The sequence below is a fragment of the Macrobrachium rosenbergii genome, chromosome 8, assembly GCF_040412425.1.
Source record: "Macrobrachium rosenbergii isolate ZJJX-2024 chromosome 8, ASM4041242v1, whole genome shotgun sequence".
NCBI lineage: Eukaryota > Metazoa > Arthropoda > Malacostraca > Decapoda > Palaemonidae > Macrobrachium > Macrobrachium rosenbergii.
In genome coordinates, this window is record NC_089748.1 from 41,578,598 (window position 1) to 41,593,597 (window position 15,000).

The window sequence follows — 15,000 nt, forward strand, 5'->3', positions numbered from 1 at the left end:
ATATATATACATATATATATATATATATATATATATATATATATATATATATATTATGCACACATACATACGTATATATATATATATATATATATATATATATATATATATATATATAATATATATATATATATATATATATATATATATATATTCAGAATCCGCAATATTTGTTCATGGCAAAGTTATAGAGCTCAGTAGTCATCATACAAAATTTTAATAGGTAAATTATTCTAAAAAAAGGGGGGCGTGTGGCAAATATGCAGTTCTAAAGGATAGAATGTTATAAAAGCACACATATGCATCCCAGTTGTATTTCCCATTACACTGATTTCAAGTACAATATTATTTTTAGTGTTTAGTCCAGTTAACTGAAAATTCATAAATTACCCTGTTATATATATGTATATATACTGTATATATATATATATATATATATATATATATATATATATATATATATATATATATATACAGTATATATATATATATATATATATATATATATATATATATATATATATATATATTCTGTAAAAATGGACATCTGAATTCTGGCATTATCACGTTCGAACTCCTATTTCCTCTGGCTAATTTTATGACCATAAAAACAATTAGCAGTTTTATTATTTTTTTTCTTACACAGTTCACTTTCCACTGAATAATATCGTTGTCACAGAATTCTACCTTTTCGGTAAATTTTAGAATTCTTGATCTTTAGGGTACAAAGAAAATATAATTTTGGAATGAAGACAATTAATACAAGATACTGTCAAAGTAAGCTGACTCTCTCTCTCTCTCTCTCTCTCTCTCTCTCTCTCTCTCTCTCTCTCTCTCTCTCTCTCTCTCTCTCCCAGGTTATTAATAATAATCGCGTGTGATAATCATTATTATTATTATTATTATTATTATTATTATTATTATTATTACATTTCTATGTCATTAATTTCTTGAATTACCTTTCTCATTATTATTATTATTATTATTATTATTATTATTATTACATTTCTGTGTCATTAGTTTCCTGAATTACCTTTCTCATTATTATTATTATTATTATTATTATTATTATTATTATTACATTTCTATGTCATTAGTTTCCTGAATTACCTTTCTCGTATTATTATTATTACATTGCTGTGTCATTAGTTTCCTGAATTACATTTCTCAGGTATTATTATTTTACTATTACATTTCTGTGTCATTAGTTTTCTGAATTACCTTTCTCGTTATTATTATTATTATTATTATTATTATTATTATTATTACATTTTTATGTAATTAGTTTCCCGAATTACCTCTCTCATTATATTCGTCTCGGTTACATTTTTGTCCTTCCTTACATTTCCGTTTGAGCGTATATAAGCGAACGGTTTTGTCATTTCAGCGACAAGCTGAAATTACATAACAGTTCCAATTACGGTTCGGAATCCTTTCGTGACGATGAATTCGTCATCATCATCATCATCATCATCATGTCACTTCTCACTCCACAATTTCTAAGCCGATGAAATATAGTACCATCATTCACGTCAGTAATTTCATCAGTTAACTCGCATTCTCCATTGCACATACTTGCTCTCACGGTGCGCGGTGTTCTCCGGCCCATTCCCGAAAAAAAAAAAGAAGAATGCATTGCTTACAGTCTTGGCACAGCATAAATTTGCATTTAGAAAAGGGGTGTTTGGAGGGGGGAGGGGGGGGGGCGCAAAAAGCCGTCTTTTTCGGGGCGTGGTCATCTCGACCGCGGTGAGGTTTCGCTTTGGTGGACTCGGCTGTTGGGGTTTTCGGGTGGATTGAGAATTTACGGTGACGGACAGACAGAAAAAGACTGATAAACAGGCTGACTGACGGACAGGCTGACAGACAGACACAGCAGGTGGGTCTGTCCTTAATAAAGGCAAGACGGCTTAGATTTATTTTCATTATCGTTTTTATATTCATAGTCAAAAATATTGGACCAACGTGCTTCAGATGTCTTATGAATCCGTGCAATATCCATATATATCTATCTATCTATCTATCTATCTATCTATCTATCTATCTATATATATATATATATATATATATATATATATATATATATATATATATATATATATATATATATATATATATATATATATATATATATATATATATATACATATATATATATATATATATATATATATATATATATATATATATATATATATACGAGGAATTGGGAGCGTTTTTCTCAGGGTGACCCTAATTATGTATATTTTATTACCCGGTACTTTCCGACTTTTCCTACCGTAGAAGAAAAAAAACAATTAAAAATGCGCCGAAGTCATTTCGGCGCTATCGAATTGTCCGTACAGCCGCTACAGCGTATAATCAAGGCCACCGAAAATAGATCTATATTTCGGTGGTCTCGGTATAATTCTGTATGAGCAGCGGCCCACGAAACTTTAACCTCGGCCTGGTGGTGCCCTGTCCTATATCGTTGCCAGAAGCACGATTATGGTTAACTTTAACCTTAAATAAAATAAAAACTACTGAGGCTAGAGGGCTGCAATTTGCCTTGTTTGATGATTGGAGGGTGGATGATCACCGTACCAATTTGCAGCCCTTTAGCCTCAGTAGTTATTATTATTAAGAATAAAGTGTGGACGGACAGACAAAGCCGGCACAATAGTTTTCTTTTACAGAACACTAAAAACCGGGTTTGTTGAACTTTGAAGTCTTGTTTCAAGCAGGAAGGATCGCTGGGGGTGGGACAAGTGAGGAATTCGTGCGGTACCAAACGTCTCACTGTTATGATCGGTGCCCTGTGATGAATGTAAAATAATTTTTTCTCCTAAATGATGATTGGTTTACTTAACCAGCAGAGGCGCTAAAACAATATAGCTACGTACACAATAAATAACTGTCAAAATGGAATATGGGAAACAATCAAATGTCTTGAAAACATATACCTACCAAATCACATACACACATTTTAATTGTTAATGCATTGAACACATTATGTTATTATGATGAGAACTGTGGTTATTTTTTTCCGAAAAGCACAGAAGACAGAGAAAAGTGAATAAGAACAGCCAAAATTTACTCGACGCCGTTTCTTTCCTACACGAAGTACAAACAGTCAGTGACAGATCTCAGGTCAAGCCATAAACAAGAGATTAACCCAAGGAGGTCCTGCTTGGGATTAACCCAAGGAGGTCCTCCTTGGGATTAACCTCGAGGGGGATTTTTAAAAGGATGAATACATATGGCAAGGCGATCTTATAGAGTGTTTGGAAGGCTATAGGCTTTATTCTTCCCTGTTGCCGCCCCCCCCCATTTTTATTTTTCTTTGTCAACGGCCTAGGCTAGATAAATACCATCAGGTTTTCTGCCTTCAACCGATTGTATTTGATTGTTTGTGGTACATCCGTGTATATATATATATATATATATATATATATATATATATATATATATATATATATATATATATATATATATATATATATATAATTATATATATATATATATATATATATATATATATATATATATATATATATATATATATATATATATAATAACAGAACCTCATTTCAACTGGATGGCATCCAGCAGAGATATTTACCAGGAAATGTCACCAAGCTTTCCAGGGCTGACTGTCCTCATCGTCTACCACTACCAAACGATGAGAGCAGTAAAGCCCTGGAAAGCTCGTAACTTTTCCTGAATGAATACCTCCGCCGGATACCGCAAAGCTATGCTGGTCACGAATCATACGCATTTGTTTGTTCATTCGATTTGCAGTAGTAGGTTTTTCCGCTTGCTTGAAACACTGTCTCCTCGTTATTGCTTTGTGGTATAACTTTGTTATATAGTACTGTTCAGTAGTACCTTCTTTATCTTATCGTTAGTATTTTTATTTTTATGACTGTCAGCGTCGCGTTGTTTCTCATGCATCAGCATCTTGATATTTTCCGTTATTATGATTGTTGGTAGTAATAGTTGTCTTATTAGTAGCAGTGTGTGTATATGTATATGTATATATATATATATATATATATATATATATATATATATATATATATATATATATATATATATATATATATATATATACATATATATGTGTAGAATCTACTGGTCACTTGGAGAGTTAAGAGGGCATTGTGGCTATTAGAATTACACATATATATGTACACGCACACCTTCTGACGTGGATTTAGTGCTATATATATATATATATATATATATATATATATATATATATATATATATATATATATATACATACACATATACATATATGGCATACACTGTATATACACTGCTGCTGCTAAGCCCATTATTACTGCTACTAATTGTAGTAGCATAGAATATCACAAACGTGATGACATTTTATGCACATATTATATATGTGTATATATAAATATATATATATATATATATATATATATATATATATATATATAGATAGATAGATAGATAGATAGATAGATAGAGAGATAGATAGATAGATAAATAGATAAAATGAAAGTGTCATCATTTTCTCAGTTTGTTCGCTGTTGTTTGTAAAAATATCGGAGTGTCGACAAATAACGCTGCCGCTTTTATTTGTGGAAATAAAGTTTACGTCATATTTTTTGTGGTCCAAACCGAGTTCAGCCTTCAAGACTCATTATACATCTGAAGTGAAGACATTCGAATATCACTTGCGAGAGAGAGAGAGAGAGAGAGAGAGAGAGAGAGAGAGAGAGAGAGAGAGAGAATGTATGTTTGTCTCAGCTTTCGTTCCTCATTCTTTTACCTTACTCCTAATTCCTGAATTAAGACGATGGACAAAAATTATTCCCGAACGTCAGATATATCACTGACGAGGGGATTATAAGTTAAATCTTAAAATGATAAGAAAGTGTTGAATGAAGGAATGTTTAGCCAAAATAGGAAAAGATTGCTATAATTATTACGTGCAGAATAAGCTTAAAAGTGAAAGGCGTGTAATGTAACTAACTCTTAAGGTATTACAATACGAGATATTCCTTATTACTAGCGTGCGAAGAGCCTATTAATGCAGCGATGCTTCGTAAAATTTATAATCCGCAAATGAAAATGAACTTTATGAAGCATCTGTTGCACAAGTGAAAATTAAGTCATACATGATGACTCGAGTTTTGTTTAAAGTCGAAGATGTAGCTAAGATAAGTGCAATTTTCGTTCCGAGCCCAAAGAAATGAGTCTTACCTCTGTCCGTCTGTGCAAGATCTGGAATTGTCTGTTTCCAGAAATAAAAACAGTTAGTGTGGTTCAGTAAGTAATTAAGATAAGTGCAATTGTCTTTCCGAGCCCAAAGAAATGAGTCTTACCTCTGTCCATCTGTGCAAGATCTGGAATTGTCTCTTTCCAGAAATAAAAACAGTTGATGAGATTCAGTAAGTAACTAAGATAAGTGCAATTTTCTTTCCGAGCCCAAAGAAATGAGTCTCACCTCCGTCTATCCGTGCAAGATCTGGAGTTGTCTCTTTCCAGAAATAAAAAAAAACAGTCAGTGTGGTTTTAATGAAAGCCACTCACAAATGCAGCCTCAGAGACACCCACAAGAATGAATAAAAACTACCAGAGAGGGTGTGGCTTGTTGTGTAATATGTACGAATGGTATGCCGTGAATGCAGTACCTGATGATACAGTTAGACCTAATGGGAAAGTGAAATTGGTGTTTTTTTTTTCTTTTTAAGCGCCAGATGGCGTTCACGATCCTGATTACAATTCAGAGGGGATGTTAGACTTTACATTCTAACTCCGTTAGCTGTTTGATGGTTGAATCTAGAAGAGATTCTATGATCTGTTTACTTTGAATTTGTTCGTATGTCTGTTATGCGTTATTGTTATTTCAGTGGATGAAACCTATTCACAAGGAACAAGCATACCACAGGGGCCATTGACCTGAAATTCAAGCTTCTAAAGAATATTATTATTATTATTATTATTATTATTATTAGTATTATTATTATTATTATTATTATTATTATTATTATTATTATTATTATTATTATTATTATTATTATCCAGTAGATGAAACCTATTCACAAGGAGCAAGCATACCCCAGTGGCCATTGACTTGAAATTCAAGCTTCCTAAGATTATTATTATTATTATTATTATTATTATTATTATTATTATTATTATTATTATTATTATTATTATTATTTCAGTAGCTAAAACCTATTCTCATGGAACAAGCATACCACAGGGGCCATTGACTCTTGTAATTTTAGCTTAGAAAGAATATTATTATTATTATTATACATATTATTATTATTATTATTATTATTATTATTACTATTATTATTATTATTATTTAGTAGATGAAACCTATTCACATGGAACAAGCATACTTTAGGCTACATTGACTTGAAATTCAAGCTTACAAAGATTATTATTATTATTATTATTATTATTATTATTATTATTATTATTATTATTATTATTATCCAGTAGATGAAACCTATTCACATGGAACAAGCATACCTCAGGGGCCATTGACTTGAAATTCAAGCTTACAAAGATTATTATTATTATTATTATTATTATTATTATTATCCGGTAGATGAAACCTATTCACATGGAACAAGCACACCACAGGGGCCATTGACTTGAAATTCAAGCTTCCAAAGATTATTATTATTATTATTATTATTATTATTATCATCCAGTAGATGAAACCTATTCACATGGAACAAGCCCACCAAAGGGGCCATTGACTTGAAATTCAAGCTTCCAAAGAATATTATTATTATTATTATTATTATTATTATTATTATTATTATTATTATTATTATTATTATTGTCATCCATTAGATGAAACCTATTCACATGGAACAAGCACTCCAAAGGGGCCACTGACTTGAAATTCTTCAAGCTTCCAAAGAATGTTGGTTCCAACCTCCCACGGCAGACCCCCCGCCCCCAACACTGCAGCAGTAACTGATCATGATACAGAGCCAGTGATTTTTCATCGGCCTTGGGGAGACGCGAACCCCCCGAGACGTCTGAGTGGCATGCCACGACGCTAACCACTATACCGAGAGACTTTAGTACCCTAAATTTTTTTTTATTATTTATTTATTTTCGTTCGGTTCTTGTAATATGGCGTTTTAGTGTATTCATTAGATTTAATAGTTCTGGTTAATACCAAGACATAAAGAAGGCATGTTTTAATACCGTCAGATAATAATACCATTTTTGGTTTCCTTAGCGTAAATCAGGGTGACTACAGGGTGGAATAATACCTTTTAGTTTTCTGTAAAAGAAAATCATTGTGCCGGCTTTCTGTTTATCCGCACATTATTCTGTCCTCACTTTTTTCTGTACGCCTTTCGATCTTAAAAACTGCTAGGCTGGAGGGCTGCAAATTGGTATGTTGATCATCCACCCTCCAGTCATCAAACATACCAAATTGCAGCCCTCTAACCTCAGTAGTTTTTATTCTATTCAAGGTTAAAGTTAGCCATATCAACGCACCTGGCAACGATATAGGACAGGCCACCACCGGACCGTGGTTAAAGTCTCGTATAGCGAGGCTCATACAGCATTGCACCGATACCACCGAAAATTAGACCTATTTTCTGGTGCCATGATTATAGGTTGTAGCAGCTCGATTGCGCCGAAGGAACTTCGAACTTCGGCGCATTTTTTACTTGTTTGTATTAGTTAACCTTTTTAGTCCCTTGCATTGATTGTGATCTAATACCGCTTGTGTCTTTCTTATATTTTTTCCATTATCTTCTATACCCTCTTATTATGATATGCTTTCACCTCTATTTTCTTAATTTTCCTTCGCTTGTTAGGAACAAGAGAGACAGAATTCAGTCAAAGAGAATTTTCGGGAGAAAACAAAAAAAAAAAAAAATGCGCCGGAGTTTCTTCGGCGCAATCAAGTTTTCTGTACAGCCGCTACAGCGTATGATCAAAGCCACCGAAAGTAGATCTATCTTTCGGTGGCCTCGGTATAATGCTGTATGAGCCGCGGCCCATGAAACTTTAACCACGCCCCAGTGGCTGCCTGTCCTATATTGTTGCCAGGGGCACGATTATGGCTAACTTTAACCACAAATCAAATAAAAACTACTGAGGCTAGAAGGCTGCAGTTTGGTATGTTTGATGATTGAGGGTGGATGATCAACATACCAATTTGCTGCCCTAGCCTCCCAGTAGTTTTTAAGATCTGAGGGAGGACGACAGACAAAAGTTGGCACAATAGTTTTCTTTTTACAGAAAACTAAAAAGTGGTTCACATTCAGCCATAAACAGAGAGACAGGCATTACAATTTTGCAAATACAAGCACACTGCAGTTGTAGGCTTAAAGTGTTTGCAGATCAGGCGTCATTGACTATAGTTATTGTGACGCCAGGCGGTATATACAATATATATATATATATATATATATATATATATATATATATATATATATATATATATATATATATATATATATATATTTATTTGTATGTAAAAATATATATATATATGTATATATATATATATATATATATATATATATATATAAAAACTATAAATGAGTGTGTGTAGATTGGTCAGTTGGGAATATGCCATTGTGATTACACATTTCCTTACCTATTTCTATTTTGTCTATCATAGCGCGGTTCCTTGCCCAAGGACAATTAGAAAGTAAAGAAGTATTTCCAAGGAATTTGGAAAATTCCAGCGAATTTCGTTTTTGCTGGAATTCTTTAACTTCGGGTAATTATTTATTTAATGGCCGCCTTCAAGTTGTAGTACAGTTGCCACTTACCCATTAACCGTACTGCTTTTTAGCTAAGTAACCGTGATTGAAATTGGTAAGGAGTCTCATTTTAGGGGTATCAGTCTCTTTTATGGTAAAATATATTGGGCGAATGTCATGACAGTTAATGTTTCCGGGGGTCGATGGTGTTTAACTATTGTGTTTAAAAAAAAAATGCTTATCCGTATATTTGTTTTTGTGTGTGACTACGTTAGGTTGTGGGTATTGGATGCAATGTTTGGAGCTGACATCGTCAAGTTGGGGCTTGCCTCTCTCTCTCTCTCTCTCTCTCTCTCTCTCTCTCTCTCTCTCTCACTTTTTGATAGTAGGTTGAGTTCATATACATACATACATATACATACGCACATATAAATATATATACAATATTTGCATGTGTGTATGTATACACATATATGTGTATATAGCCTCATATATATATATATATATATATATATATATATATATATATATATATATATATATATATATATATATATATATATATATATATATAACACATTACTGTGAAGTGAAAAATAAGAGATTTGGGTGTAGTCCCGCCGGTTTTGACTTCATTTCCAAGCCATTGACGAAGGACCGATACATATATAAGAAGCCACAAATATATATAATTACTACTTACACCGTATCAGTCCTTCATCAATGACATGGAAATAAAGTCGAAACCGGTCAGGACCTACACCCTGCCTCTTATTTTTCACCCGTGGTAATGTGTGACAAATGAATCACGTACAAAGTGATTATAATCATATATATATATATATATATATATATATATATATATATATATATATATATATATATATATATATATATATATGTGTGTGTGTTTGTGTGTGTGTGTGTGTGTGTGTGTGTATTAGGGATAAGCACATACTCTTAAGCATTTAAATACGCCAGACTTTCATAAAAGATTTGAATGGCCACGATAATCATTTCTTACAACCCCAAAAATGTGTGCTCTCTCTCTCTCTCCCTCTCTCTCTCTCTCTCTCTCTCTCTCTCTCTCTCTCTCTCTCAGGAAACTAGCACGCACGACAAACACATGCAAGACCACATCGTCGATAAGGAGTGATGTTTGATTTTGCGGACGACCAGGAAACATCATCTTCGCCCTGTCTAACCATCGCACTCGCACGTTTGTTTTCCTTCGGCATTTTATTGCGATCAGCAGAAGGCTTAAAACTCATCCTTGGAAACCCTTTGGAACATATAATCGCGATTTATCGGCCAAAACATCTGGCTTTATGAGGCCATAAACAAAATTGTAAATGCTGTTTAAGCAAGTTTTTGGGAAGGGGTCTTGCGGTCCGGGGAGAAAATGGGAGTTCAAATAACTTGTCTTCTTCTTCTTCTTCTTCTTCTTCTTCTTCTTCTTCTTCTTCTTCTTCTTCTTCTTTTTTCTTGTAAGTGCTTTCAGAGTTCTTAATATGCGTTGCTTCGCTTTGTCATTTGTTGTGAGGTCACAGAGTTCCTTTTTTTTATATATGGAGAGAGCTATCAGTAGGAGGATGGAAGTCGGTAAAAAAATTGTAAATTCTGTTTAAGCAAGTTTTTGGGAAGGGGTCTGGAGTGGGGGGGTGAAAAGGGGAGTTCAAATAACTTGCCTCTTTCTTCTTCTTATTCTTCTTCTTTTTCTTCTTCTTCTTCTTCTCCTCCTCCTCTCTCTTTCTTCTCCTTCTTCTTCTTCTTCTTCTTCTTCTTCTTCTTCTTCTTCTCCTCTCTCTTGTAAGTGCTTTCAGAATTCTTAATATGCGTCGCTTCGCTTTGTCATTTGTTGTGAGGTCACAGAGTTCCTTTTTTTTTTTTTTTTATATGGAGAGAGAGAGCGTTCAGTAAAAGGATGGAAGGCGATGAAAAAACGCGTAGAGAGAAAGTAGGCAGATAGAGAGTACTGCTCGGCGTCGTCAGGCGATGCTTCCTCTAAACCAGTAGGACATGCTTAGGGGTAAAAACTTAGCCCAGTTTCAGGAATGTTGAGGAGGAGGAGGAGGAGGAGGAGGAGCGGCGAGGAGGAGGAGGAGGAGGAGATGCGATGCTCTGAATCAGTAAGAAGTGGAACCCACGCATGCTCCCTTCCTCCTTCCTCCTTCCTCCTACTGCCTCTCTTCCTTCTTCTTCTTTTTCTTCTTCTTCCTCCTCCTCTTATAACCTTTCGTTTCATTATTCTGTTACAGCCGCTTGAGCTTCTTTTTCTGCTCTTTCTTCTTCTTCTTCTTCTTCTTCTTCTTCTTCTTCTTCTTCTTCTTCTTCTTCTTATAATCTTTCGTTTCATTATTCTGTTACAGCCGCTTGAGCTTCTTCTTCTTCTTCTTCTTCTTCTTCTTCTTCTTCTTCTTCTTCTTCTTCTTCTTCTTCTTCTTCCCATAATCTTTCGTTTCATTATTCTGTTACAGCCGCTTGATCATCCTTTTTCCGTTTTTATTTCCCTGTTGTCCGTCCATCCAGTTTTACTGATGACTGTTACGATTTTTCTTTGCACAGATTCGTATGAGACCCAGTTTAAGAACAATCCGCATAGACAGCTGAATGTACCCCTTGAAGTGATAACCTTACCTGCCTGACGCATCCTCACCTATCTATACATTTGTACTGTGATCATTTTGCTTTATAAACTCATTTCTCATGTATTGGGATGGAGACGAGTAGAGCAGCGGAAAGACTCATCATGATTGTAAATACATCAGTGTATTTAGTCCTTATTATTATTATTGTTATTATTATTCAGAAGATAACACCTATTCATATGGAACAAACCCACGGGGGCTATTGACTTGGCACTCAAGCTTCCAGAGAATATTATTATGATGTTCATTAGGAAGAAGTAAGAGGAGGTAAAGGGAAATATCAGAAAGGAGAATCAAGATGATGAAATGTCCATTTGGGCAGATGGCAACGAGGTTATTTAAGAAAAGATGAAGAATAACCTAAAACTTTTTAGAGACCTGTTAATTATATTGCGAAGTTTTTAACAAGATGTCACCAACCTCTTTAGGAGCGAGGAGAGTGCGGAAGAGGTTCCGTTAACTGGGTTGAAAGCTGGAATGGAGATTGCATCTGGGAGGCGGAAAAGGATATGTGCTCCTGTCAGAAAGTGGTGGAGAAACTCCGCCCAGAAATGCCTCGGTGAGGTTCCTGAGTTTAGGCGCCGCATTTATCCTGTTGAAGCCTTTATCAGACTCCTTTGCATATCTGCACAGTAGCTTCACAGGGCAGCTGGAAAGCTGTTGCCCTTGCAGCTTCCAGCAAACCGTCAGACATCCTTGTAGCTTCCAGCTAAACCATCAGATGCCTTTGTAACTTCCAGACCTTTGATGACGTAACCAAATCTGTATCAGCTAATGATCAGAAGACTTTGTAACTTCCAAGCCTCCGATGACATAACCAAATCTATGTCAGGTAATGATCAGAAGACTTTGTGAATTCCAGGACTCTGATGACATAACCAAATCTGTATCAGCTAATGATCAGAAGACTTTGTGAATTCCAGGACTCTGATGACATAACCAAATCTGTATCAGCTAATGATCAGAAGACTTTGTAACTTCCAGGCCTCCGATGACATAACCAAATCTATGTCAGGTAATGATCAGAAGACTTTGTAACTTCCAGGCCTCTGATGACGTAACCAAATCTGTATCAGCTAATGATCAGAAAACTTTGTCACTTCCAGGCCTCCGATGACATAACCAACTCTATGTCAGCTAGTGATCGGAAGACTTTGTAACTTCCAAGCCTCTGATGACATAACTAAATCTATGTCAGCTAATGATCAGAAGCCTTTGTCACTTCCAGGCCTCTGATGACATAATCAAATCTATGTCAGGTAATGATCAGAAGACTTTGTAACTTCCAGGCCTCTGATGACATAACCAAATCTGTATCAGCTAATGATCAGAAAACTTTGTAACTTACAGGCCTCTGATGACATAACCAAATATATATCAGCTAATGATCAGAAAACTTTGTAACTTCCAGGCCTCTGATGACATAACCAAATCTGTATCAGCTAATGATCAGAAAACTTTGTAACTTCCAGGCCTCTGATGACATAACCAAATATATGTCAGCTAATGATCAGAAGCCTTTGTCACTTCCAGGCCTCTGATGACATAACCAAATCTGTATCAGCTAATGATCAGAAAACTTTGTAACTTCCAGGCCTCTGATGACATAACCAAATATATATCAGCTAATGATCAGAAGCCTTTGTCACTTCCAGGCCTCTGATGACATAACCAAATCTGTATCAGCTAATGATCAGAAAACTTTGTAACTTCCAGGCTCTGATGACATAACTAAATCTGTATCAGCATGATCAGAAAACTTTGTAACTTCCAGGCCCCTGATGACATAACCAAATATATATCAAAGGCTAATGATCAGAAAACTTTGTAACTTCCAGGCCTCTGATGACATAACCAAATCTGTGTCAGCTAATGATCAGAAAACTTTGTAACTTCCAGCTCCTGATGACATAACCAAATATATCAGCTAATGATCAGAAGCCTTTGTCACTTCCAGGCCTCTGATGACATAACCAAATCTGTATCAGCTAATGATCAGAAAACTTTGTAACTTCCAGGCCTCTGATGACATAACCAAATCTGTATCAGCTAATGATCAGAAAACTTTGTAACTTCCAGGCCTCTGATGACATAACCAAATCTGTATCAGCTAGTGATCGGAAGACTTTGTAACTTCCAGGCCGCTGATGACATAACCAAATCTGTATCAGCTAATGATCAGAAAACTTTGTAACTTCCAGGCCTCTGATGACATAACCAAATATATATCAGCTAATGATCAGAAAACTTTGTAACTTCCAGGCCTCTGATGACATAACCAAATCTGTATCAGCTAGTGATCGGAAGACTTTGTAACTTCCAGGCCTCTGATGACATAACCAAATCTGTATCAGCTAGTGATCGGAAGACTTTGTAACTTCCAGGCCGCTGATGACATAACCAAATCTGTATCAGCTAGTGATCGGAAGACTTTGTAACTTCCAGGCCTCTGTTGACATAACCAAATCTGTGTCAGCTAATGATCAGAAGCCTTTGTAGCTTCCAGCTAACGATCAGACGCCCTCTGATTGCATAATCAAATCGTTATCAGAGTTAATTGAAAAGGTTAACTCTGATCGATAAAGGGCAATCTGTGTTCTGTATCTCTTCAGAACACACACACACACACACACACACACACACACACACACACACACACACACACACACACACACACAAGTTCACTCCAGTAAATCATAACGCATATTTGCTCGTCAGTTCTGGAAATAGCAGGAATGATGTATTAAGATACATTTGCCTTCCCAAATATTATGCATCCTTAGTTATTATAGATACTCTTTGGTCACAAAAATGCTGCCTCATCTGAATAATGATACAGTGTGTTGAACCGCACGTTTAAACGGTTATGCCACAGTTAAAAAAAAAAGAAAAAAAACTAGGTTTAGGTGATTTTGTCATTTTGTGTGCGCAGAACATCCTTGAAGTTAGTCGAGTTTTTTTTTTTCCTCTTTTAACCTGAGTGATGTTGACGTTGATGCTGGTGCTTAATGGTGCAGTTAGATGTTGACGTTTCTTTTGTTTTTGTGGAACTTTGTCGCCAAGCATTTGTCAGTATTTGTCTGATTCCTGTGATTCTTTAGAGCTTGGACATCATCAACTTTATACTGATCTTTATACTCATTCATAAGTTTATTTATATCAAAACTTACTTTTTTGACAGAAATTGTTTTTGTAGTAATTTGTATCAGAACTTAATTTTTTGACAGAAGTTGTTTTTGTAGTAATTTGTATCAGAACTTAATTTTCTTTACAGAAATTGTTTTGGTAATAATTTGTATCAAAACTTACTTTTGTTGTCGTAATTATTTGTATCAGAACTTACTTTTGTTTTGGTAATAATTTGTATCAGAACTTACTTTTGTGACAGAAATTCTTGTTGTAACTATTTGTATCAGAACTTACTTCTTTGATAGAAATTCTGTTTGTAATATTAATTTGTATCAGAACTTACTTTTTAGACAGAAATAGTTTTTGTAATAATAATTTGTATCAGGACTTTATTTTTTGACAGAAATTGTTTTTGTAAAATACTTTTTAGACAGAAATTGTTTATGTAATCATAACTATTATCGGAACTTAATTTTTTGACAGATTGTTTATGTAGTAATAATTTGTAT